The 27,616-nt window shown below is 40.3% G+C and overlaps 1 long non-coding RNA gene across 3 annotated transcripts in view; it reads left to right on the forward strand.

The window, feature by feature from the left end:
• LOC149315935 (uncharacterized) overlaps window positions 1-27,616 on the forward strand; it is a 42,115-nt gene that overhangs the window by 7,434 nt on the left and 7,065 nt on the right. Inside the window, exons 3-4 of one of the 3 annotated variants that reach the window (XR_016280413.1) lie at window positions 3,862-3,996; window positions 24,751-25,419. This is a non-coding gene — a long non-coding RNA (uncharacterized LOC149315935). Of the gene's footprint in view, window positions 1-3,861; window positions 3,997-24,750; window positions 25,420-27,616 lie in introns of those variants that run through there. The other 2 variants (XR_016280415.1, XR_016280414.1) reach the window with 2 other exon arrangements.

The raw sequence follows: 27,616 nt of genomic DNA on the forward strand, positions 1-27,616 counted from the left end.
CCATGGCTTGAAACTGGGACTCGGTGTGGATTTAGCAATAGCATTTACCTTTCTATACCACTTCATAATGAACTCAGCACTCTCTAAGCAGTTTATAATCTGTAAGTCAATTGCCCCCAACAAACTCGGTATTCATTTTATTGACCTACAAAAGGATGAATGGCTGAGTCAACTCAGAGTCTTCTGGGATCAAACTCACATTGTTGTGGCTGCAGTACTGGCATTTAACCACTGCACAACCAGGGCTCCAGTTTAAGTCTGGATTTACATACCTCCGTTATGCAGGACGTTGGATAGTGTAAAAAAAGCAATCCAGCTCAAGGGGGGGGGGGGGTCATAAGTGATTTAATGACACGTGACTGTTCTTGTCAGTAAGTCCTTTGTTCTAGAACAGGAATGAGGAAGCTATGGTCCTCCAGGTTCTGACAAATTACAATTCCCATCATCCCGCACCACCAGCCAAGCTGAAGGAAGCTTTGATGATGTTACATGTAGAGTCACCAGAAGGAGAGGAGCTACAATCAAGCACTTATGAGCCTGGCTAAAACTTCCTTCAGTTTGGCTGGTGATGAGAAATGATGGGAATGGTAGTTTGCCAGAATCTGGAGGCCCTTAGGTTTCCCACCCCTACTAGAACATGGCTCATTTAGAATATTCTCCAAGAGAACTGTTTTTGGCATTACTATCATAAAAAGGAAACAGGGACCTGCAGTGAAAATAAGACATGCAAGAACCTTCAACATCGTGGCATGCCTTACAGGGAGCACAGACAAGACTCTGAACAGAAGATTGGTAGTGCTGTCCTGGCTTCCAAAGAGCAGTGGGGGAGGACACTTGCTTGCCATGTGAAACCTTCCCCAATCTTAAAGCCAAGTTTCAACACTAGATGGGGTTGGAATATGAAAGGTTTGCTTTCTCTTGCACTTGAATTCTGTTAAAACCCCACATTCCTTCTGTTCTGAATGTGATTTGTGAATTTTGGTAAATTCTTCAAATATGTACTGGAATGAAATTCTCATCCTTCATTAATTCAGAAAGATGTGGCAACCCTAGTTCAGTATGAAAATCTTTGAACACACAGGGGTTGAAATCTAGACTTTTAAGAATTAAGCAATCCAAGCCCTGGAAAGGCAAATTGGTCAGTTTTAACTTCTTTGTGTTCACTTGGTTCTTTGTTACTTTTAAGTTCTTTCCATTCCAAATATGTAGATGTTTGTGCACTTTGGAAAATTCTGATAAAGAATGAACTGAACAGAAATTCTACCCCATCCCTAAATGAGAGATGGGAGAGAGCTTTCTGAAAGACTGGAGAGGGAAAAGATGTTTTTTTCTCCTTGACTGAAATCTACTCGTATAAGAATAGGAATGTTGTTTCAGTTATTGTTTACAATCTCATGTCATGCATCCTCCTGACCTCCTCCTCCACCCCACAGCTTCAGAATATTGCGACTCAAGGTAAAGTATGCCAATCCTGCACTGCCAGGAACAATGTCTTTTAATAACATGGTTTCTGAAAGCCACTGAACTTGCTCAGTCCTCATCAAGCTGGTTTTATGGAGGGGGGACTTTTAAAAAAAATACAAATGTGAATGTTTACAAATGCAGAGTGCACAACTCTGTTTTACTGTCAGACAGAAAGATCCCACTATGCAAAGCAGTCTTGCAGCACCTTTGAGATTTAACTGTGCAAAAGAAGTTGTAGCATAAGCCTTCATAGACTTGGTCTCTCACATACTATACAACTTAAATCTATACAACTTTTAAATCCCATATCATGACAACGAGCTTATTCTTCAAGTACCTATCTAATGCAGCCAAAACAGAACAATGCATGCTCAAAAATATGTCAGCTTTAGGTAAATATGGGAGTATGCAGAAGTGCAGTCTTTAGAGGGGGAAAGGCTCTATGGGAAATGAAATGTTGATCTAGATTGATCCAACATGAGTCTTCTTATATTCTTATGATGGTTTAAAATTCAGCGTACAATTTATTTTGCCATTTTGTAATGTGAAAACTCAATTTGTCATTGTCATATGGAAGATATGAGAATGACTTGATATTAATAAATTTGAGACAAATTTCAAAAAAAATAAAATAAAATAAAAAAAAGATCCCAAACTATCAAGGTTGATGTTATCAGAATAATAACTGGAGAGCCAGCATGGTGTACAGTTGGCCCTCCACATTTCCAGCTTTGACTTTTGCTGTTTTGATTATTTGCTGATCTGATTAATGATCCCTCTAGGAATGTTTATGTCTCCAGCATGATTCTATGGTCAATATCTGCTGGAAGGACCTAGAGGTTCCTATAGATAACACTTCTCTAGGCATTTTTAGGTCTCCCAGCACTATTCTTTGGTTAATTTTTGCCAGATGTTGACCACAGAATTGCACTGGATGATCTAAAAGTTTCTAGAGGTATTCTCTGAGGTTAAAAAAAAGAAGGGTTTTTTTATTTGTGATTTTTCCACTTCCACAGGGGTCTGCCCCACTAACCTCAGCAAATGTTGAGGGTCCACTGTAGTTGTTTGAGCTCTAGACCATGACTCTGATGACCAGTGTTAAAATCCCTCCTCATCCATGGAAACCCACTGGATGAGCTTGGGCAAATCATATTCTCAGCCTCAGGGGAAGGCAATGGCAAACCCTCTCAGAACAAATCTTGCCAAGACACCCCCATGATAGGGTTGCCTTGGAGTCATCATAAATCAGAAATGACTTGAAGGCAAACAACAATTATCAGAACGAGCTAGACCAAGATCCATCCACACAGGGCGGGGGGGGGGGGGGGATAGAGACCAGGGTTGTGCATCCTGTAAATTTAACCATCACCTTACATGAGCTGTATACCAGTCTGACAAGGACTGAGTAAGTTCAGTGGCTTTCAGAATCCATGTAAAAAGAAACCATGTAATACTAAAAAAAAAAGTTACTGGAGGTGAAGAATTGGCATGTTTTATCCTAAACGTGCACACACACACACCACTACACACTGGCCGTACCTTTCTGAGAACCAGTTCTGCTCCTTTATTTTTCCTTTCTTTTTTCCCTCAATTCCTACCATGCTTTACAAAAAGGCTGTTGCAATTCATTCTCTAGTTCCAGAAAATGTGGAGATGAGTTTCTGCAAAGAATCCTTTTACAAATACTAAGGGGCTAAACAGACAGGCAAAAAGAGGTGCTTTCAGGCTGACTTGACGGTGTGGCATTTAGATGAGACATGCCTTGAAGCCAGCAGGAAAGTGCCCTCTAGGCGCCTTATGCAGAGAAAAGCCAATTCAAAAAGAAGCAGCTTTTTTCCACTTCTTCCTGGCTTGAAGCCATATCATGTGGTCATGACATGAGCACTGCAGCTGCCTTGGGAGCCAGTGGTGCAGTTGGTGGGGTTCAGAAAAGGCAGCTTCAAGCCACTTTTTCCTGCCCATCTGTTTTGCCCCTAAGTAAACTAACTAGCCACACTCCACAATGCATCAGAAATTCCAGGCTGCTACCTTTGGAGAACCTTGAATAGTGCAATGGAAGTAAAGGGAAACTGAGAGATTTGCTAAATGTCCAGCCCCAGCCCCAAGTGTGATTAGAAATCTCAATTATTGTAAAAGGCCACCTCTATTCTTTATCAGAAACTGTTTGACACTAACTGATGGTAACTTCCTTTTATTTCAAAATAATTTGGCCCTTTAATGATAGAGAGGAATTTTTGAAAATAATGACTCAGGAATTCAAGAATCTGGCAAATTAAGACAGCAATTTAAGACAAGAGATAGAAATCTGTGGTTTTGGTTTTCACTTGCAGGTGGTATAAATCCATGTCTCAAAGTTTTCTGAATAAATACTAACCTAGTTTTATTTTCCTCTCCCAGCAGCATCTTACCTAATGGATAATCACTCAAATAGGACATGGGGTTTGGAGATAATTACTTTTGATAGCTGGAACCTTGTATCTTCTGATGTAAAATGACATTTGGCAGTCACTGGCACCATTGAAAACTGATGTGGTAAGGCACAGATGGGTATATAACCATCTTACTTGCTTCTTATGAAATTAGATCTGCTTTTTAAGAGTACGCTATAGATTCTTACTGATCCTGGACAGAACCAGTAGAAAAATGAATTCAGTTATGAAAGGAAGAACAAATGCATAATCTTGGAGTCAGTGGTTTGAGTGTTGCACTAAGTCTCTGGGAGACTGGCATTCAAATTCCAGCACAGCCATGGAGACTGTGGGCATGTCACACACTTTCAGGCTAAGAGGAAGGCAGTGGCAAGCTGCTTCTGAATAAATCTTGCCAAGAAAAAGGTATGATAGTGTTGCCATAAGTTGGGAGTTCACTGGAGGGCACATAGCAATCAAAAATTATCTGTTGATGACTACGTTAATTGTTAACAATTGTTGGATCGCTTGTCCGTTAGGTTACGCTACATGTCTCCCAACTATATCCTGGGCACATTCTTCATGGGATTTACTATGTTGTATTTGCTACTTTGGACTGTAGATGTTTGGGGTTATTTTTAATTACAGCAGAATATTTTTCTTTAAATTAAAAAAAGTGAAAGTAGTTGAATTTTGACATCAGGCTGGCATCTTAATTTTGATTCACTGCAAGAGTTTCTGAGATTCCTAGTTTCTAAATGATTAATGTGTAGCTCCAGCTGAACTTTTTGCCTTTACTCCTGTTGATGGAAGAAAACAATTTGATTTCCAAAGTTTCTTATTGACTGAAGCCCCAGAGAAGTGAATGAGACAGTGGAATGCCTTGAAAAAGGCTTCAAGGACATCACTATATTAGTCTAGGTCAGTATACAAAGGGATCTTGTAGCACCTTTGAAACTAACTGAGAGAAAGACATTGGTAGCATAAGCTTCCAACTACTTCCTCGCTAGTAAGAGACCAGTCCAAGACTATAAGGCCTCCTGATAACATAAATCTCCCACTCACCACCCACTACTTGGAGAACCTGTAGCCCAAGCGTCCCATAAATGACATGATCTTTCCAGTCTTATTTTCCATGTGATTGTGCTTCTGCCTTAATAAAGCTTTGAACTAAACTCCTGTTTATTCTGATTATCTTTATTAGGCTTCAAATGTAGGACTCACAGTGCAGTTCTGTGCATATTTACTAGAAATAAGAACTATGCATTCAGTAGAGCTTATTTCCAGTAAATGAGTGTGCCTGGGATTGCAGCCTTTCTGTTAGAATTGTCTTAACTATGAGACTTTTAAAAGATGTGGGGAAATAGGGTAGTAAGGGGAATGAAACAGAGGGAAGCAGAAGACATTTCATCCTTGCTTTATCTGTCCCTTATCCCCGGACCTGACAGCCACACATGATCCCATAAACTGAATAGTTTGCAACAGCAATGATGGCCAGGCCCTATTCTTTCCTTTTCTATCAAGATTACTACATGTGGACTGGTGAATGTGCAATATTTAGTAACCATGGAGTATTGATTTGTTCAGGCGCTGGGGTTGCCTTTATTAAATGCAGCCTGTTCCAGCCTTAACCATGCAGGAAGGACTTTGGTTGGACTGAAGATGAGCAAAAATACTGTAATACTCAACTATAAATTGACCTTATGTATAGGTTGAGGGCAGGTGTTTGGCCAAAACCATTATGTATTGTATATACTCATGTATCATTTCATCTTATGTATAATTCAAGGATAGGTTTTAGGGCCAAAAATTATGAATTTTAATATGACTTGTGGATAAGTCAAAGGTAAAACAGAGGGGCATGTAACAAAGGATATAAAGGGCAAAACAAAGGAAACCAGTGCCAAAGAACTTACAAAATTCCAACAGGCATAACTGTCTGTATGCATGAGGAAGGAATTATGGTAAATGGTGGCTATGCAACATGTGTGGGAGGTGACCAGGCATGGTTGGCGCTAAGAAAATGCAAACATTTCAAAAAGGATGAAAAGGCAAAGCAGAGAAAGTGGTGACTGTGTTAGGAGTGATTATAACTTTTAACTTAAATGGGATCACTTTGCCTGATTTTAACCAAGAAAAGCTGGCAAACATATGCAAATGTCTTAATCACATCCTTCAAAGCCAGATTCCTCTTGGCACTATTTGTTTTTGGTTTTATTATTACAGGTACAGTTGGTCCTTCTTATACACGGATTTTTTATACACTGATTTAAGCATACACGGTTTGAAAATGTTCCAAAAAAGTATAAATTTACCTTGATGTTCCATTTTTTATTAGGGACACCATTTTGCTATGTCATTATACTTAATGGGACTTGAGCATACACAGATTTTGTTATACACGGGGGATCTTGGAACCAAACCCCAGCGTATAACAAGGATCCACTGTATTACTATTCTGTTTTACCCACAACTACACTGAGAAAAAATGTACAGTTTTTAAATGGTGATGCATAGACGGAACGTTCTGGGAATGGATATTACCGCATTGAGGAAAGTGGAAAGTGATGGGAACGCATTTTACCGCACAGTGCGTCCCTTTTTCTTGAGAACGTTCCCAGAACGTTTTGCTGTAGCGCATGCGTATTCCGTTTTGTGGGCTGTGTACTGATGACATCTCCACTCTGTGGTTGTTTTGACTCCATATAACTTTGGCGCTACTCCCAGGAAACAGAAAAAAGGGAGACTTGGGGCTTGGAGCTCACCTCTCCTGAGTCCCTTGGCTTACTGAAATCCCCCACCTCCCTTTCCCATAGAAATCAATCCAAAAACGGAGTTTAAAAGGAGCAGAGGAGAGTCCTATGGGTCTGCATCTGGGGAGGCAGAGGTTCCTTGGCTATGGGGATGCCCTGCCATCCTCTCTCTCTCTCTCTCTCTCTCTCTCTCTCTCTCTCCCCATAGAAATCAATCCAAAAACGGAGTTTAAAAGGAGCAGAGGAGAGCCCTATGGGTCTGCATCTGGGGAGGCAGAGGTTGCTTGGCTATGGGGATGCCCTGCCATCTCTCTCTCTCTCTCTCTCTCTCTCTCTCTCTCTCCTCTTTCCCCATAGGAATCAATCCAAAAACACAGTTTAAAATCTCTCCCAGATGCAGACCCATAGGGCTCTCCTCTGCTCCTTTTAAAGTCCATTTTTGGATTGATTCCTATGGGGAAGGGAGGTGGGGGATTTCAGTAAGCCTAGGGACTCAGGCCGGGAGAGTGCTTCTCAGCCTCACTGACCCCGCCGGAGCTTGTCTTCCCTCCGAAGGGAGTCCGAAGATTCCCTTGGGAGGGAAGGAAGGCAAGCCCCTATAAAATGTTGGGGCATGATATGCTGACATATGTTTGTAGAAAATAGGATAAAAGCTATGTTACTTTTGTCAAAGAGGGTGCCGCATCATACCTGGGAGAGCAATAAACATATTTGCATGCTCTAGGACTTTGGAGGACTAAAGAGAAGGGCATTCTTTCAGCCAATCAGGCGACAGAGGAATGAGAGAACGGATTTGGGAACAGATAAGAATACTGCACAGACCTCTTTTGGAACGTTCTGAGAACGTTACAGCTCGCTGGGAACACATCTAATCTGTCCCCTCCCTGGAACACATGTGGAACACATTGGGAACGTTCTGGGAACCCAATGGGAACACATACGTGCGGTATACTTAAATGCATTCCATTCCCATCAGGTTCCCAGAACATTCTCAGAACGCTGTGCGGTATTCTCCCGTTTGGTTTTTGAAATGTATGTGGATGCTCCTGTTTTAGTCAGATGGCATTTAGAAGTGGCAGAGGAAGGTGATTTTATTGGTTGCTATGGAAAGTTGAAATGTCCTTTGTTACAGAGTCACAATCTCTTTTCCTTTCTCCTCTCCTCCCTCATCCCAGTTTAATTATGCTGTTGTATTATTAGTTCACTGGGTCTATTACCTTATTTCTATTTTAGAATGTTGATGCTTCTAGTCTGTACTTGGTTTGTGAATGGTGTGTGACATTTCAACATGCTAGATCACATCTTTGCCCAGAACCATTTCTTTTATGTCTCAATGCAATTTGTAAGTAAGATATGCCTCTCTAAAAAGGCAGGAGGGAGGGTAAAAAAACAATAATGTGATAAGGCTAACTGTTGTAAAGAAAATGGTTACTAGGTGTAACTGTAGCTAATACTGTAATGAGGCACAAGTATCTCTGTGGAAGAGGAGGAGGCAGCATCACCAGCTCACCAACAGAACAAGTGATTAGGAACATAGGGCCGAGACAGATGACCCAAAAACAGCGTGGCCTCAAGTCGGTTCCAACTCATGGTGATCCTATGGATGAGACATCTCCAAGACCCCCTTTCTTCCTCTACTCTGCTCAGTTCCTGCAAACCCATGCCTGTGACCCCTTCTACCTTCTGCCTTTCCTAGCATTATTGTTTTTTATAGTGATCTATACCTTCTCATTATGTGGCCAAAGTACAACAGCAATTTTATCATCTTGGCTTCAATAGAAATGTGTAAAGTTTCTGCCTTTTTTGAGAAGAATTAACCAAAATTCACTAATGCCATTATGTTCAGGGTGAAAAGAACTTCGGATTTTAAAATGCAGGAGAAACTAAAACTGACAGATCCATCCACCCAGGCCCAGGGGTCAGAGTGCTTAATTTTTAATAATCTGGGCTTGAATCTATATGTATTCAATCTTGCTAGTGCTAAATTAGAATTCTGATCTCTTTTTCCTCAAAGGGTCCTCATCTTAGCATGCCTTTATAGCAGTTAGAAATAAAATAGTTGTCCCCACACTTGAATTCAGTGTATCTGTTGAACTTGACCTACAGAATAATAGAATCATAGAGTTGGAAGAGACCGCAAGGGCCATCCAGTCCAACCCCCCTGCCATGCAGGAAATCACAATCAAAGTATTCCTTCCTCCAAGAAAGGAAACTCCACCACATTCGAGGGAGTGTATTCCACTGTTGAATAGCTTTCACTGTCAGGAAGTTCTTCTTAATGTTGACGTGAAATCTATTTTCCTTTAGCTTGCATCCATTGTTCCGGGTCCTATTCTCTGGAACAGCAGAAAACAAGCTTGCTCTATCCTCAATATGACATCCCTTCAAATATTTAAACAAGGCTATATCTGCCTATGCAAATGGAAGAAAATTTCATTTCTATATTTCAATAAAATTTGTAAAGTTATTCCTATTCTGGGCAGAAGGAACCTGACATTAAAAAAAAAACTGAAGGTGAGAGGAAGTGGAACAGAGATATTTTCCCATCCCATTCTCCCATCCCGAAGACATATCCCACTGACTTTGGTCAGACTTAATTCCTATGTAAATCTGTATATATTACAACTTCAACGGTTTATACACTCTAGCCATTGCATAGTTATAGATAGGGTTTTCATTGTTATTTCCCCATAAAAGTGTTTTCCTATTTGGTAAGCCTTTTATTTAGTATTTTATTTATGAATGCTAGACTTTCTCACTCCTGCCACCTTCTGAGAACCAGAAATCTTTACTTGTGCTTTTAACCAAATGGACATTGTGGACTAGCAATTATAGGGTAAAACTTACAGTTTTCTAAAAAACTAGGCAGAATTGTCAAGTAGGAGTAGAAAACCTCTGACCTTGGAAGGAAGTTTTGAGCAGGACACCATCTCCCTTTGTTGTTAACTGCTGTCAAACTGACTTTGACTTAAGGCAACCCTGTGAATGAGAGACCTCCAAGTCTCCCCATCATCAGCTGCCCTGCTCAGGCCTTGCAGAGTCAGGACCATGGCTTTCTTGATTGCATCTAACCATCTGGAATGTGGTCCTCTTTTCCTACTGCATTCTACCTTCACAAGCTTTATTGTCTTTTCTAGTGAGCCATGTCTTCTCATGATACTGCCCAAAGTACTGCAGTCTCAGTTTAGTCATTGGCATCTAGAAAAAGTTCATATTTGATTTGCTCAAGGACTCATAGGGACTCATTTCATCCACAGTATCAACACAATTCTAGTACCACATCTCAAATGAGTTTATTTTCTTCGTACCAGCTTTCTTCACTGTCCAGCTTACACAACCATACACAGAAATGGGCAATATGATTGCCTAGACAATCCTAACTTCAGTATTCAATTATATATCTTTACACTTCAGGATTTCATCCAGTTCTTCCCCCACTCCATGTGGGATCTTTCATGAGTAATACCTAACAGGTTTCCCCATGTTTTCAAAGTGGAAGAGACTGGGAACCATTCCATTTCTGCTGAGGCCACCTTCTGAAAACTCAAAGTCTCTGTATGTGCTTTGACCAAGTGCACGGTGCAGACTATTAAGAATAACCTTTTATTTGTACCTTCCTACCTTTAAAAAGGAGGAAAATTTACAAAGCGAAAAGAATCCTTCAGTTGGATCTGAACGCCTAAGTGAGGAAATATTGCCCACAGACAATTCCATACCATGAGTACAGTCGGCCCTCATTTATCAAAGGATTTTTTTATTCACGGATTGAAGCATCCACAGCTTGAAAGTATCCGCAAAAAGTATAAATTCCAAAAAGCAAACCTTGATTTTGCCATTTGACATAAGGGACACCATTTTGCTATGCCATTATATTTAATGGGACTTGAGCATCCACAGGTTTTGTTATCCACAGAGGATCCTGGAACCAAGACCCAGTGGATAATAAGGTCCCACTCTACATCAATGGAATCTTCTGGTGCTTTAACCTATACACAAGTATACAAAAGAGATGTGCTCCTGGTTTTTTTATTCCTTCTGGTGTAAAACCAGAGTCAGGGTGGTAAAGCTGTTCTCATAAAAAAGTAAGGGAATTCAGGCCACATACTGTATATAGTCCCCTAAAACAAATTCTGGACATGGATATGTTCACAGTCCACCCAAATAAACACAAGAAATGTACCCCACTTTTGATAAATTGCAGTCCATTACAACTCACAGTCATGTTTTCAGAACTGAAGGAAATAGGTTATTTATTTTCCAGAGTGGAATGTTCCCAAGCTGTAAGCCACCCTGGGTCCTGCATGAGATAAAAGCAGGCTATAGATAAATAAATAAATAAATAAATAAATAAATAAATAAATAAATAAATATTACTATTACTATTACTATTACTATTATTATTTTATATCCCGCCTTTCTCCCAATATAGGGACTCTATAGATAGATAAATAAATAAAATATAGGGACTCAAGGCAGTGAACAACAAGTAAAAACAATACAATTTAAAAACAGTACAACAATATTAAAATATATAAATTTAAAATTTAAAAACCAATTAAACAATTTTAAGAGTTGAAGCAGTTATAAATTAAAATACAGTCGGCCCTTCTTATACAGTAGAGTCTCGATTATCTGACATAAATAGGCGGGCTGATAGTCAGATAGCCGAAAATATTGGATAATCCGGAGGGTCCAAGAAAAGCCTTGAAATCACTATGAATTGCAAACTCACCCTGCTCGCTGCCGCCGCATTTGGAACCATGTTTTGGGGCGAGGCTTCACTCACCCTTCTCTCCTTGCCCATCACAGCCGCCATGTTTGGGGGCATGTCTGGGGGCATGGAAATGCCTACAGCCACATCCCCAAGCAGCTGCAACATCAGATAATCCGGAATGTCGGATGACCAAAGGATGGATAATCAAGACTCTACTGTACACGAATTCAAGCAACCACAGTTTGAAAATGTTCCAAAAAAAGTATAAATTTCAAATATCAAACCTTGATTTTCCATTTTTTATAAGAGACACCATTTTGCTATGCCTTTATATTTAATGGGACCTGAGCATCCACGGATTTTGTTATTCACGGGGCATCTTGGAACCAAACCCCAGCATATAACAAGGGTCCACTGTATAATGTTAAAAATACAAACCATTAAAATAACACATTAGTAAGCACAGATTTCATTAATTTTTCTCAACACAACACTGAACCTTCTTTTTTTTTTTTTTTTTTTTGAGAGGAGGATAGGAAGGAACACTATTTACAATGAGAAACAAGTACATCAGAATAGATAGTGAAAGGACCTTTAATGATACAATCCAGTCTGTAAATTACACGTTAATAAGCAAAATCTTATTTACTTGCTTACCTGAAACTAAACCTCTTAAATACAAAAATATTTAATTCTCGCAAATAATTAGCAGTTAAACTGAACTATGCATAAGACTGTGCTGTATATTTTCTATTTGTAAACCTTGATCCTGTTGTCATTTCAGACCTTGCACACCAGTAGTTATATCCTTTATAGTCTCCTTGGGCTTAAAAAAAGGTGAGGAGTATGATAAGTGTATCAAATGTGGTGGAATGGCCAATAGTAACCCTCCCCTGAAGCTGGGGAGTCACTGTTCACATTCTGGAAACAGAAATGTCATGGGTTCTGGGCCTTTTCCCTGCCTCCTACAACCCACAGCAGGTTGTACTCTGCTGCTGCTGCTGCTGTTGCCAAGAACCTACTACTAAGGCAGATGGGAAGCATATATCTTCTTTAGAAACAAAATGGCACTTTAAATGAAAGGAGATGCATTTTTTCACATCTACAGATGGGTGAAAAAAAATCAGGGACGCCTAGCAACCAAGCTCTGTCTTGGAATAAGATGTTCCATGTATAGAAGCTGACAAGACAACTCTGATGACTGCACACTGTCCTCTGCTAGAGTTAAGACAAGTTAGAGGTTCAGTGCAGTCTGTGTGGAACACACAACTCTGCCCTCAAACAAAGAGGAATGAACAGGGGTTTGGGAGAAAAAGAAGGCACTTCTGCTAGTGCTCTCCTATTTCTGTTGCCTGAAGCAGTTATATTACTCCCTAATAGTAGGGCTGGCCCAATTTTGGAAGCTAACTGTAGAAAAGTGGTACATAGAGCTACAAATGAAGCCAAAAGCTGGAGATAATCATTCCTACCATTATTAAGAAATCAGGTCATTGTGAAAATATACCATCAGTAACACCATCTGGAATGATGTCCACTGGAAGCAGGCAAGAAGTTGATGTATGTCTTATTTATCCCCTGGTCCTCTTAATTGAGAATGTATGTCAGATGAGCCTGAATCCTATTATTTGTTATGACTAGAGTAGACTTATTGAATCAGTGTGATTTGTCTTTATGTTCACTCACCATTCAACAGCTGCTTTAATGAATCTACTCTGAAAGGGACTAGAGAAATCAAACCAAAAGACTTTAGATCAGTGACTTTTGATTTTTGTGGTTTAAAAGTGTCTTACATAGAGAGCCAGCATGGCATAGTGGTTCAAATATAGGACTGCAATTCTGGAGACCAGGTTTCAATTCTCTGCTTAGCCATAAAACCTTCTGGGTGACCTTGAGCAAGTCACATGCTCTCAGCCCCAGGGGAAGGCAATGGCAAACCTCCTCTGAACAAACAAAAAACATGATAGGTTCACCTTAGGTTTGCCATACTTGAAGGCACACAACAACTACATAGGGATGGAAAGAATGTTTTTAAAATGGTCAAAAATATATTTCTCAAGTGTCAGAAAACCTGATGAGAAGACTCCTGAACTGATAAATTTGGGGCTTATTCCATGCAAAATTTGCACATGGTATTTTTGCACAGGAAACACAATTTTCTATATGTAGAAAATCATGTTTCTGTATTAATTTCTGAGTAGAAAGTGCTGTTGCACAGAAAATACTATTTTGTCTGCAAAAAAGGTGAATTTTGTGCAGAATAAATCCTCAATCATCACATTTTCTACCCAGAAAACAAGATTTCCTGCCCGAAAAATAATATTTCTGTTATGAAATACTATTTTCTCTGTAGAAAATGCTATCTGTACAAAATAATGTGTGGCTTTTGTGCAGAATAAATCATATATTGCAAACAGTCACCAGAAAGTGCACAATTTTTGAAGCCTTTCTCACAGGCGGAACAAAACTGCTAAAATTACATACTGCTTTCCTTGAGAATGAAATTAGTGAAAAATTACATTCTTAATCTTAGACTGGCCTAAATTTTGAAGGAGAGGTCTATAGCTATTAGACAGTCAGCCACTAGAAAGAAGCCTGTTGTTCCAACATGAGATGCTGAAAATAGGGCCATTAATTAATAACTGAAAATTACACATGCAGATTTCAAGTTATCTACATAATCATTTTGCCACAGTTTCCTATGACAACTCCAACCACAGAATACTATTTAGCTTTTCTTTGTGAAGAATTATGACAACAGAATATTTCCATACCACCAGTGAAAAGATTTGAAATGGTTTATTAATTTAATGTGGCATAATCTTGCTTTGGACTCCTGTCCTATCACTTGAGCCTCTATAAAATATAAGTACTACTGCTTGCAGGATCTGGGCAAGGCAGTGGAAGATAGGGATTCTTGGAGATGTCTCATCCACAGGGTCACCATGAGCCGGAATTGACTCGAAGGCAGCGAACAACAAACTGCTTCTTTGTTCCATTGTGACTAAGCTGTGTGCATTAGTATTAGATGCTTGGTCTGGCAGTGTGTTTACATCCCACATCCCACAGCATCAAACTAATTTTGGAAAAGAGTGGTTTGCAAAATACTTGTGTAAAAAACTTAACTGGAAAGGACAGGCTCTCTCAATATTCTCAGCACATACTTTATATTAGTTGACCTCAAAGTGGCAAGAAAATAATCTTGTGTCTTTTTCTGTATACTTGCTGTTAATGTCTGCATCCCTGTCCTCATTTCCCTGTACTTATTTCAAGCTAAGTCCTCTGAAGATTGTCTATGAATTGGCTAAGAAAAAGCCACAGTATTATGCCAAAAATAACCAAAGAAATTGATATGAAACCACAATTTACTAAGCACATACATGACTTAAAATTTAGATTTATCTCACAAGATTCACTGGAGACAGCCTTTGTCCTGATTATCTTTGAGTGCGTCTACACTGTACACTATATAGTTTGACACCACTATAACTGCCATGGCTCCATCCTACAGAATCCTGGCATTTGTAGTTTGGTACCAGCACTCTTTGGCAGAGAAGGCTAAAGATCTTGTAAAGCTACATATCTGAGGATTCCATTGAGCTACAGCACTGTCTTAAAGAGATGTCAAACTGCATTATTTCTACAGGTTAGGTGCACCTGGAATCCCTATCTGTTGTGGGTTGGGAGAAGGAATGGAGTATACAAGTAATTCCTTATCATTTAAAGAATGCAGTAAGAATCATATAATTAATTTGTGAAATAGATGTTCATAATTGACTAAAATTTAATTCAACAGGATGTTTTTGTGGTATTTTAGTAGAAGTTCATAAGCGTATTCAGCTCATATAAACTACATACAGAGCAGCTGCCCTTATAAGCAGTCATCTTCAATATGACTCATCAGCTCTGCCTAGTGTAAGAAACAGTTGGCCTTCAGTATCCATGGGGGGTCCATTTCGGACACCACCACCCTACTGATACCAAAATCTGTGGATGCTCAAGTCCAACTGACCCCTATGGTGGCACGGCCATGCAGCCACGTTGCCATTGGGAATAATTGGACTGAAGTCCTCCTTCCTTCCTTCCCCCTCCCTTCCCCTCCAAGGCTTCGGCTTGGCTTCAGTCCCAATGTCCCCAATGGCGGCGGTGTGTGTGTGTGTGTGTGTGTATACATATTCCTACTTTTCTCAAGCTGTAGTGGTATGAACATTTACCTAGAGTCAAGTCTGTCAGAATTGAGTGAGACTGAAGAACAAATCTACATGTGAAAAATTTCCTCTCTTGTCTGCTGTGAAAATGTGTTCAATTATTAGACGTAAGAATCTTGTAAGACAATCTGTTCTTTATATCTGTTAATATTAAATTTATTTATTGCAAGACTCCCATTGTCTGCAAAAATATAATTGGGATAGTTTCCAAAGGGATGTCCATATTAGTCTGTTGTAGCATAAAAGAGAAAATGGGGGGGTGGGGGGGTGGGAAGAAAGATTATAGTAGGACCTTTGAGACTAACTGGTTTATTTCAGCATGACCTTCTATGAATTCACATCTTCAGGTGCTCTGACGGAGTACAGTTGTACAGTCCAGGTATTTAAATACAGTTTCATAGTTGTGGGAATGGGATCAGAATGTACCAGGATACAGAAAGACACATATTTTGATCCTAGTTTCAAGGAAGAGTGTTACGGCAATGCAGCTCTTTCAGTTTGGGATGTAAATTGCATAGCACTCACTGAGATGTTGAGTAATCTTGCATAAGACTGGACTGCTGAAACTATTACTTCAGCATTTAGGCATGTTGTGCTTTACATTCAGAATAAAATATGGAAAGAAATGATTAGCTTTTGATGTTTTCAGTGCTCTATTCTTGCTGCATCAGATCTTTTTCTCCTGTATTTCAGCTGCTCTAATCATTTGTCCTATCTCTTCTCCCCCCCCCCCTCAATTCTTCTGTTACCTGCTGCTACTTACCTTGCACCCTGAATTGATGCTGGATAGGTTAATTCAGACAGATGCAAGTTATAAAAATGAGAAATAGGTTCTTCTTGCATTTTTCATTCATTTAAATATGTTTTAGCTCTTTCCAGAGGTCAAAATCAGATGACGCCATTATGTGCTTCTGTTTAACTTTACTGCAATAAAAACGTTTCCACTATCTATTCCACCTCTGAGACTGCATTTAGCAAACTGACTCAGCAACATCCTCAAATTTGGTGGAACAGATTTTTAACAAGTGCAGAATTGCACAAGAAGAGTAGGACAAGTAGTTTCGCTGGTGTTCCAATAGCAACTGGAAATTTGAGCTATTTTCTGAGCTTTTCTTTGCAGCAGTTAGGTGATTTGAACTTTAGTGGCATTCATCTGAGTACAGAAGTGAATAAAGTTTATAAAGAGCTCTCAGAGTAGGAGCTGTGCATCATGAGAAGCTCTGGTTTAAGTTACAAATTACTCGCCCACAAATGATTGAAGAAATAGTTGTAACCTCTTTTTAAACACTACAAGTAGTTTTCATCTGAGCAGAAGTGGAAGGATGAATTGTACATTTTGTGGTTAAGGCTTCCATTCATTCACTGTGAATATTACTCCATTTGTTCCATTTGTCTTTCATATATTTTAGCAGCTTTCTGTTCTGGATGTTGCAATGTATGTTGCTATTGTAGATCACCTTGTTTTATTTCATTTTTTAATCACATTAAATTTTGAAGTTATATTCCTTAAGTAAGATGCTCTGAAAATCTGCTCTATGAATAAATCATGTCAGTAATAGTTATTTCCTTAATTTAATTTGAAAGGTGTAATTTTGGAATAGTTTTAGGAGTTTGAGAATGTAAAAGTAAGATTGTGAGGAGGAAGTGAAGAGAGGAGTAAAGGTATGAACCAGAAGCAGGTACATTTTTGGCTTTGGAATGTAGTCCAAGCCAGCTAGACTTTCCATAAGTTTATAGGTTATGTTAACCTATTAACATTTTATGTATTTATTGCAAACTAGCATAAGCATCCAGTTTTGCATAGATTGGAAACCTCTTACTCTCTGCTACAGTGCTCCTTCCACCCAGCTGCTTGCATTTTCTTCCCACTCATCCAGTCATTCAGGCAGTCTTCCTTTCCCATCACCCACCCATTCATACCAATGCTCATCTTGACACAGAGCTAAGTGCTCCTTTTCTCTCCCTTCCCATCTAGATGGTTTTTTCTTTCACTTCCCTCATCCACCAGGTGCTCTTTCTGTGTCTCCTCGGTGGTCTTTCCTTTTCTTTTCCCTTCTACTTCACTTCTCTTTGCCCTTTTTTGCTGGGTCTTTGTCTCCTTCTATCCTGTTGTCCAGTTAGCCTTTCCCACTGCTCACTCTCTTCATGCCCTTTCACCAGACAGCATTGCTTGCTCTCTCTCATTTAGTTTTTTCAAGTGTTTGAGGGCCCTGAAGAGGGAAGCAGCATTCACAACCAGCATACTGTTTTCCTTACTGTGCCTCTGAGCCACATGAAATTGTCTAGGCCTTCTGGAGAAATAAATATGAAATGTTTGTCATCAGCTTCCTCTCTGATGCTTAGGGAATTCTACCGTTAGTGAGTGAAGATGGCATGGCACTTTACAGGCAAACTTAAATTCTCTAAAACCAATCCCTTAATAAAACCAAATAATCCTGTGGTGTACATCCTCAGGGTCCACTTACTATTGTAAGAGGTTCATTCCGATTGTAAGAGGCCAGGGTTTCACCATCTTGGATATATGGTAAAGACAGACCAAAGCTATGGCCGTTCTCACTTCTTAGTGTAAGTAAAATATCTGTCATTTCTATAGTAAAATTACATAATATTTGAAAAATCAGATCCATAGTGTATGTCACATATAATGGGAATGACCTAAGTGACAGATGTCCCAGGGTTCACCAACTATTACTTAAAAATACTCCTAGGCCCTCTCCAGATGAGCCTTACATGATGTCCTCGTCACATACTAGGGTTGCCTCAGGGCGCTCCGCCCACATGAGGCCTAACACTAGCACATGACGAGAGCGCAATCATGGCGGCCTCCTGTCCACACGAGGGCCACCATGATTACGTCACACACGCACCACCTCCAAACGGAGCAGCACGCGTGTGATGCCCTTGTGCCGTTCCAGGCTGCTTACGGTGGCCTAGGCATGGTGCTAGGAGCTCTGAAACGGAGCTCCTTCTGGGGGAACACCTCATTCCCACTGCTCCTGAGCAGCTCCTGGGTGTCCTGGGGCATGAAGCCCCAAGGACACCCCTTTTTGGGACCCAAAAAGTGCCAGATTGGGGCCTTTGGGCTGCCGCTGTGGCTGCCCTGTCCCCAATCTGTGCTTCAATGGAGCGGCTGCAGGCCGCCCCAAAGGCCGTCTATATCCCGTTCTAATTTACTAAAAAGATTCTATGTTTAACCAGGTAGCAGATGTATTAAATACATTATTTTACATACAAGTCCTTGTAAAAAGCTGCAGATGAAAAGCACCATTTTACATAGAAGCAGTTCCCTTTCTTTCTTCCTTTCTCTCTCATATAAGAGAATATCTCTTCTAAAATCAGAGCATCATCTAAAAACAGAGAAAGTGCACTTCAAAAATACTGTTATTGTTATGCAAATGTAATTGCTAGATTATTCAGCAAAATTGCTCATGAGTAATTTATTAACAGTGCAATCCATCATACAGAAGTAATGCCTACTAGATTCAGTGGACCTTACAGGAAAATGTGCATAGGACTGTAACCTAAAGTTTCTGCATTAAGTAATTCTGTAGAGAAGAGAGTAAAAGTCTGAGGAAGACAAACTACTTTTCCTTTACCCAGGTGGACTCAGAATGTATGGATGGCATGCCCTTTTACAACCCCCCACTTCCTGTTTCTTCTTTGGGCATCCTTTCCTTCCCTCATCAGTTCCAATATGACAGAAATGAACACCAGCTTCAGGGCTGGCCTAACTGTGGCCCAAAACAGACGGGCCAAAAGCAGCAGCTTCCAGCCACTTTGGGGACATGGTGTTCAGATGACACACACACCCCAAAACAGCTGGCAGCTGCTCCAAACCTGTGCTGAGGCAGTAGGAGCCATACTTTTCAGGAGCAGGTTTAATCCACTCCTATTGGCAACTCATTCAGGACCGCCACTGCGGCCTACTTCAGGAGCAGGCCATGCAGTTGCCACAGTCCCAGACCAATCAGGGCTGGAGCATCCTCTGGCTGCTCCTTCTGGGCCATCTGATTTGGCCCTTTGTCTCCAGTTTGGAGAATATCAGGGCCATAAAAACTGGTAGGGAAGCTGGTACTGGACCAGTATACAGTAGCTCTAATACTGCTACCGAGCTAAGATGGCACATTGCATCAGAACTATTGTTTGTTTAAGCTATTAAGATTCCATAGATATTAGGTCTACAAGTAATGTAAAGATGCTAGTGTGCTGAAGAAGGAAGCCTACAGTGGAAGCTGAAGGTCGAGAGCCAAAGGGCTTTTGTTCTGTGGCTCAAGGCCTGTGGAAATCCATGTGGAATGGACTGCACTGGTTTGTGGAGGAAACAGTGATAATAGCAGCAAATTAACAAAAGTTACAACCCTGAAGAGGGTTGGTTTTTCGCGTTAACCTTCATTCCTCAATAACGTGTAGCTGCCTGTAGGCCTGAGAGCAGAGATGAAGAACTGTATCACTGTTTTGCATGAGTGTGTTTTGTTTTCTTGGTTGGTGGTATTACTGACATTAGTGACAATTGCTAGTGGGCTACCAGGACAAGTTAACAGAAAGAGATGGGGTGGTTTAGGGTGCTGCTATTTCAGTTGGTGACTGGAAGAAGATAGTGTGATTGCCTATTTTTTCTGATCCTTCTTAGTGCCCTGATGAGATTGGTATTGGTTTGCTATCCCTTCAGTTTGAAGGTGTTTCTGATTAATTCTAGATCAGTTAATAACAAGACCATGGTTATTCAAGATGTAATACCAATGGGGAAGCCACTCTGATATATATTAGAGACACCTGGTTGAATAGGCCAGATAGCAAAGACCTTTTTCAGCTTTGCCAAAAACTTTCAAAATCTATCAGCAGAGGCTTAAGAAGGAGAGGTTATAATAATTTACTGTAAACTCATCCACCTATCTGGGTCCTCTGCTTTTTAGTTATCAGATTTTGATTGCCACTAATGATGTTGGTTATCCAAGACATTGACTCTATTAGTATATAGTCCACTTTGTTGCCTAACAGTCTCTACATCAAATCTGGGCAGGTTAATTTCTGACAAGGTTTTGGAGATTCCTGGGATATTAGTGCTAGGGGACTACTGTCCACAGGGTCATGGGGTAGGTGAATTCAAAGATATAGCTGTGCTAAGACTATGGAATTAGTATGTAGAGAGATCTTGCAGCACTTTTGAGACTAGCTGAAATTTCTTTCAGTTAGTCTCAAAGGTACTACAAGATCTCTCTACATGGGGTGGGTGAAATCAGGAGTCACCGAATCAAGTGTGGCATGCCCCATTTATCAGGCTGGGCACACTTTGGAGTTGGTTGCCCATTCTGTCTTGTAAATCTAATGAAAGGCTAACTGATTGATGGTGAATATTGTCAACTATTTTTTATGTGAAGACTTTATTCCATCCTGCCTAAGAAAACCAACAGTTTGCCATCTTTGGATTCCAGAGTTTGGGGAATAAGGAGCTTGAGCATGTAATGGTAACTGACCATTAAGTACTGATTATCTAGAACTATGTATTTCAATCTAGCTTCAGGTTTGATTTGAGAAAGAAACAGTCTTGATTGTCTTTGTAGATTTTGTATTCTTTGAGAGCTTTACAGAAGGAATTTCAACTTGTTGGTTCTTCTGAACCTCTCAGTGACTTAAAACATTTTATTTCTTCTCTGGTAATTTATTGATTGATTGAAAATGATATACATTAAAAAATGCATACAGAAAAAAGAAACAATGAGGAAAAAAAGAGAAGAAAAAGGCAAAGGAAATAAATTCTACAGTCTCTATTGTTCCTTGACAGAAGGGCACCAAAAGTAGTGTTAAAATTTAATTGTATTTTTATTCATTTAATACTTTTTTTCTGAGAAAAAGAATGATTAGGATGTAAACATCTCCGTAGCATATTTTTGGATGGAGAACGTTTTTTCCCTCGTACACTGAGCATCTAATAGACAAGAGAGAAGCCAGGGAAAGGGAACAGCCCATTAGGGCAAGCAGGTGTGTGTGTGTGTGTGTGTGTGTGTGTGTGTGTGTGTGTGGCAGGTAGGCAAGCAGGCAGGCCTCTCCCTGTGTGTGTTTCCCTGCAGCCTCCCGCTTTCCAAACTTTCCGAGTCACAGCCCTTCTCTCCCTCCAACCTCGGCACCTTGGACCAGCTCCCCCAAAAAGCAGGGTGAGCGAGGTTCCCCCCAAAAACAGAGGTGTCCCCTGGCCAGCTCTCTTCTTCTTCCTCCTCCTCCTCCTCCTCCTCCACTGCTGCCGCCGCCGCAACTTTCACTTTGGCTCCATCTTCCCTTCCTTTCACTGTCTGTCTGTCTTTATGGGTGGCTCCAGAGAGCCAGGGGTGTGTGTGTCAGATGGCCATACCACCCTGAACATGCCCGATCTCATCAGACCCATGAAGCGATAAGATCATAGAGTGATGACATCACTTACTAAAATCCTCACTAGAACAGTACCCATCTGCAAATGAAGAACTGCTTGGAACGGAAACACAGTATATGCAGTGCAATAAAATGTGTTCTCATACTGTTACAATTATGTTACAAAATAATGAATGCAGTAACACCCATTCCCATATTGTTTCTCCACGGAACGTTATAGGGACTCTATGGGAATGTTACAGGTACTGGTGTGATAAACTTATCCATTTTAGATGAAGTGTAGTTAATATTAACTATGGTTACTTTTGGAGTTAGTGTATTTCATCTCACCATTATTAAGATTAATTGCAGTTTTTCTGAAGCTGGATGACTCAGCTGTGTGAGTTAGCATGGTGTACTGGTTAGACTATGACTCTGGATACGAGACTTTGGCTGTTATTCAATATTGCAGTTATGGATTCATAACCTAAAATAATGGATCCATAACTGATCTGTATTCAGTAAGACTGTGTAGTCTTATAAAAGCCACCCCATCCTACCTTAAGAATCAGCTGCTAGATTGGGCAGAGGAGGCCAGTTCTGCTTCCAATCAGGGCAGAAGGAGGAGGATATTTCCACCCCACTCCCACTGAGGAGGAAGCAGGACCCTGTCACATGCATGGTCTTGTTACAGCTTCACTTGCTGTCAGGAAAAGAGTGGAAACACCCTCATATCCTGATCAGAAGATGAATTGGACCTCCTTTGCCCAATCCAGTTACTGGCTTGTAAGGTGGGCTGCGGGCTGGGCCAGGAGATGTTATTTAGTTATGCAGATATAATGAAGTAGCTGATCTAGGGGCACATTCACACTTGCCTTTTTGCCTTGGGGAGATCTGGATCTCCTCCATGACACAATACTTTGTCACCATTCCCACTACAATTTAAATGCTTGGATCTCTCCATGGCATTTAATCCCAGTTTGGCATTCCCACTGGCGTTGAATCGTTTCCAAATGGAGGTGCCTCCATTTCTGGAAATGATTCCACACTATTTGGATTGATCCAGTAGCATGTTCTCACTACTGAAGATCTGGATCATTGTGGCACCAAAAAAAGACATGGTAAAGGACCTTTTGCACAGGGTTACGTGTTTTTTCTCGCTTCCCCCACAAACTGCACAGAGTGCAGTCAGGGTGAGTATGAACACCACACAAATAACCTGGTTTCCAAACCAGGTTATTTTGTAGTGTGAATGTGCCCTAGGATTCTGGCATTCTTTTCCATTTCTGTATGTTTGGGATTTCCCTAAACATTCTGATAGCTATAGTTTTTTGTGGGTTTTTCGGGCTATGTGACCATGTTCTGGAAGAGTTTCTTCCTGACGTTTCGCCAGCATCTGTGACTGGAATTTTACAGATGCTGGTGAAACGTCAGGAAGAAACTCTTCTTGAACATGATCACATAGCCCGATAAACCCACAAAAAACTATGGATGCTGGCCATGAAAGCCTTCGACTTCACATTCTGATAGCTGCTTATTTCCCAGCAACCATATTTTTTTCTATTTCTGTTGGCATTTATCATCTTAATTCCCTAGTAGAGGGAGCTATGCCATGATCCCTATCATATATTTCTACAAGCTCTACTTCTGGGATGACTGGATAAGTATCAGAGCATGTGGGTGTGATACCTCTTTTCACTTTTATCCACAGCTGTTCCCCATGGCAACTGAGATGGGGGAAGATGTTCTCAGACAGGAAGTAATTCAACATATTATTTTTCCTAAAGAAGGTGTGCAAATTCAATCAGGAGAAGACAAATTTCCATATGTATATTTTAATAGACTAATAGCCAGCCTTCCTCCACAAAATTACATACATGTGCACAAGTTAGATAAGTGCAGAAGCTGATCCAAGCTCTATGATTTGACATATAGCTCACATGACAGAAAGTCAATATCAGTTTCAGTCTTGAATATAAATTTATTAAAATAGTTGCGTTCTAGGATCTCTTCCTTGGTAGGAGGCATCTTTCATTGTATAAACAAGATACTAAATATTTAAATTATTTATCTATCTATCTTTTAAATAAATTTATATATGGATTGTCATGTTTCAAATAATATCTCAAAGTAGATGTAAATAAAAACAAAACAGAAATGGTTATGTGTGACATCAATTTTGCTTTCTTTCTGAGCAAGAAGAAGAGTTAATTGCTTGATTTTTCTCTTACATAACATTAGGAGCATAGTATCATAAGGAAATTAGAAAGCCGTTGACCAGTATTGCTATCTTTCTGTGACCCATTTATTTATTTATTCATTCATTCATTCTTCAGTTCACTAGTCATCGTATAACAAATTGTTCTCATGACAACTTACATAAAAACAGCTATAAGACAAATATCAACATACATACAAGTTTAACCTCAAAAGCAGCACAATAAACTATTTCACATCAGTAGAGATTTTCCATTACAGGCAACAAACACAAGAAGATCTAAAACGTTTCACACAAATAAAAGCATTGTAAGATGCACCTAGCCAAGTAGAGTATACAATCTTGAAAGCTTGAAAGAATAAAAAAAGTCTTTGACTGGCACTGAAAATACTAAGATAGGTGTCAAGCTGATTTCTGTGTGAGGAATTATTTTATAATGGGGCTGCTCACTGGGAATATCTACTCAGTGAATAGCCATTCTTTGCATCTTGGAACACAGTGACATTCTTGAGTAGAGCCTCTAATAAAGATCTCAGGGCACAAGTAACTAATAGAGGTATATGTTTATTGTTGTGTGCCTTCAAGTTGTTTCTGATTTACGGAGACCCTAAGGCGAACTGAACCTATCATGGGGTTTTCTTTGCAGGTTTCTTCAAAGGTGTGTCATTGCCATCCTCTAAAGCTGAGACTGTGTGACTTGCCCAAGTTCACCCAATGGGCTTCCATGGCTGAGCTGGGATTCAAACCCTGGTCTCCCAGTGTCCTAGGCCAATGCTCAAACCAGTATACCATGTTGGCTATTTGAGGGAGAGAGAGAGGCAGGCTAGCTCCCACAGGCCTGCCTGGAAGAAAACAAGCCCTCCCTTCATCCTCCATCTTACGCAAGAGGGAGGCAGGCTAGCTCCACCAGGCCTGCCTGGAAGAAAACAAGCCCTCTCTTCATCCTCCATCTTGAGGGAGAGAGAGGCAGGCTAGCTCCAACAGGACTGCCTGGAAGAAGACAAGCCCTCCCTTCATCCTCCATCTTAAGTGAGAGAGAGGCAGGCTAGCTCCAACAGGCCTGCCTGGAAGAAGAAGAGCCCTCCCTCCAGTCCATCTGCCTTGGTCCAGGCCTCAGAGGGAGAGAATACTGGACCTGATCTCCTCCTCCCCCCCCCCCCATCCCCTTCTCCTTTTGTGTCGTGTCTTTTTAGATTGTAAGCCTGAGGGCAGGGAACTGTCTATTATCCCCTCTGTTGTAAACCGCTCGGATTCCCAGTGATTGGGCAGTATATAAATAAATCCTATTATTATTATTATTATTATTATTATTATTATTATTATTATATTTGTTACTAGAATTACTGTATTTCGTCCATATTACTCTGGTCAAACAGTTGCATATAGACTAGCATGACAACCATTTTGTTTGTGCAATGTGAGATCCAAATTTTATGTAGCCAATACCTCCAGCAATGCTCACAGGAGGTTAACAAGGAAAAACTATCTTGTCTAGCAGGCATACTTAAATATTTCTTGCTGGGTTGGGGAAGTGCTGCCAATGAAACAATGGAATATATTTTCCCGCTACTTGCTGAGCAGAATTTGGCAGACTTTCCTGCAAGAAAAATGGAATCCTGTGGAGGCAGATTCCTTTCAATAATACCTCTTGTAATCTGTAATGCATGAATCATTCTCACTTTGTATTAACTGGTGTGTCTTTCTCAAAAGTAGGATACTTTTAGAAAAGAATCTTTATTTCTAATCATTTTTGAACAGTTCACATTTGGGCTTCAGGTGTAATTTGGGGGAGAGCCATCAATGAACATACTGTGCAGAGCCATTGGGCACAACATGTTAAAATACTTATTATTAAAAAAACATGTTGTATACATTTCCTGAAAACCCTGAAATCATCCAGTCCTCTATAGTAAGGGTGGGGATCCTTCTTACTCTTGAAGGCTATATTCCCTCAGGAGTAACCTGTTGATTACATGATGGTGATGGGTGGAGCTGAATTGGAATGGAGGTCAGCATTCTCTTTTCAACCCCTAATTTTCTGCCCAGCAGGCTGGCAGACCAAAGACAGATCACTCTTGCCACAGGGCTTTTAAAATTAGGCTGCCTCTTCATTGACTTTCTCCACACCATAAAGCACAATAAAAACATTATAATCAAAAGAAAGGCAGTAAAATAAGCAGGGCAGAGACACACTGTACTAGTGCTACTCAAAGTGGTGGTCCCTGGACCAGTGCTAATCTCTGAGCCAGTGGCTTGCCAGTCCCTAGGCAGGTTTTCAGAAAGGGAAGAAACAATTGTAGCCAGAAATATAGTACCAGTCCTTGCTACTTTGGCATAAAAGTATATTTTCTGCATACAAGTTGATGCATCCTTGCCTGTCCCTTTTGCCAATTGGAAACCATTATGTTTCTCTGTTTTCTGTTCTTACAGTAATCTCTTGTCCTAAGTACAGATTCCTCATTAGGACTATCAGATGTAGTGGCACTTCCTTTTCTTTAAGAGCATTCCATAGCTTTTCATGATCTATGCAATCAAAGGCCTCGTTATAGTCTATAAAGCCCATGCTACCATATATACTCATCTATAAGTCTAAAAATGTATGCCCAAAAATTGACCTCAAAAACCCTGGTCAGCTTATTTATGAGTCAGTATGGTAATGCGATAGCAGCTCTTTCAGATTTCCCCATGTGGTTGGGAGAGAGATTGGTGACTGAATGCTGTTACACTGGCCGCTGCTGTCTGGGGAGCCAAGGGTGAAACCAAAGTTTAAACGTGGAAGCAAAAAGCCTCATGAGTCCCCCTTGCTGTGTGCACACATACACACACTGAAGGAACCCCCAAGTTTTATCCTTGACTTATCCATGGGTCATGGCAAAATCCATAATTGTGGCCCACAAATCTGTCCTCGACTTATACTTCTAGTTGAGTATACACAGTAATTTTCTTCTAAAATTCTTTAGCTTGCTCTATTATCTATTGTATGTTTGCAATGTGATCCCTAGTGCCTTTCCCTTCCCTGAATCCCGCTTGGACGTTTGGCAATTTTCTCTCCAGATATGATTGGAGGCTATGCTACAGAAATTTGAGCATAATTGTGCTTGCATGGGAAATTAATACAACAGTCGTATAATTGCTGAAGCCTTTTCTGTCTCTTTTGTGGATGGGAATGTATATTGATTGTTTCCAGTCTGTCGACCACTGTTTTGTTTTCCATATTTGTTGGCATATTTTGGTTAGCACAGGAATTGATTCTGTTTGTGTTATGTGTAGCAGTTCAATTGGGATATCATCTGTTGCTGGTGATTTATTCTTTCCCATTTTTCTAAGTGCTGCTTCCACCTTGCTTTCCAAAATTCAGGGTTCATGTGGTTCTTCATTCCATGTATCATTCATTTTTTGTTTCTTTTATATAGCTCTTCTGTGTATTGCTTCCATCATCTTTTTATTTCATCTGGATCATTCAGCATATTCTTCTTCTGATCATAGATCATCCCCACCCTTGGTTTTAATTC

This window comes from Sceloporus occidentalis, unplaced genomic scaffold (genome assembly GCF_023333645.1).
Source record: "Sceloporus occidentalis isolate IW3139 unplaced genomic scaffold, rSceOcc1.0.p SCAF_3, whole genome shotgun sequence".
Lineage (NCBI taxonomy): Eukaryota > Metazoa > Chordata > Lepidosauria > Squamata > Phrynosomatidae > Sceloporus > Sceloporus occidentalis.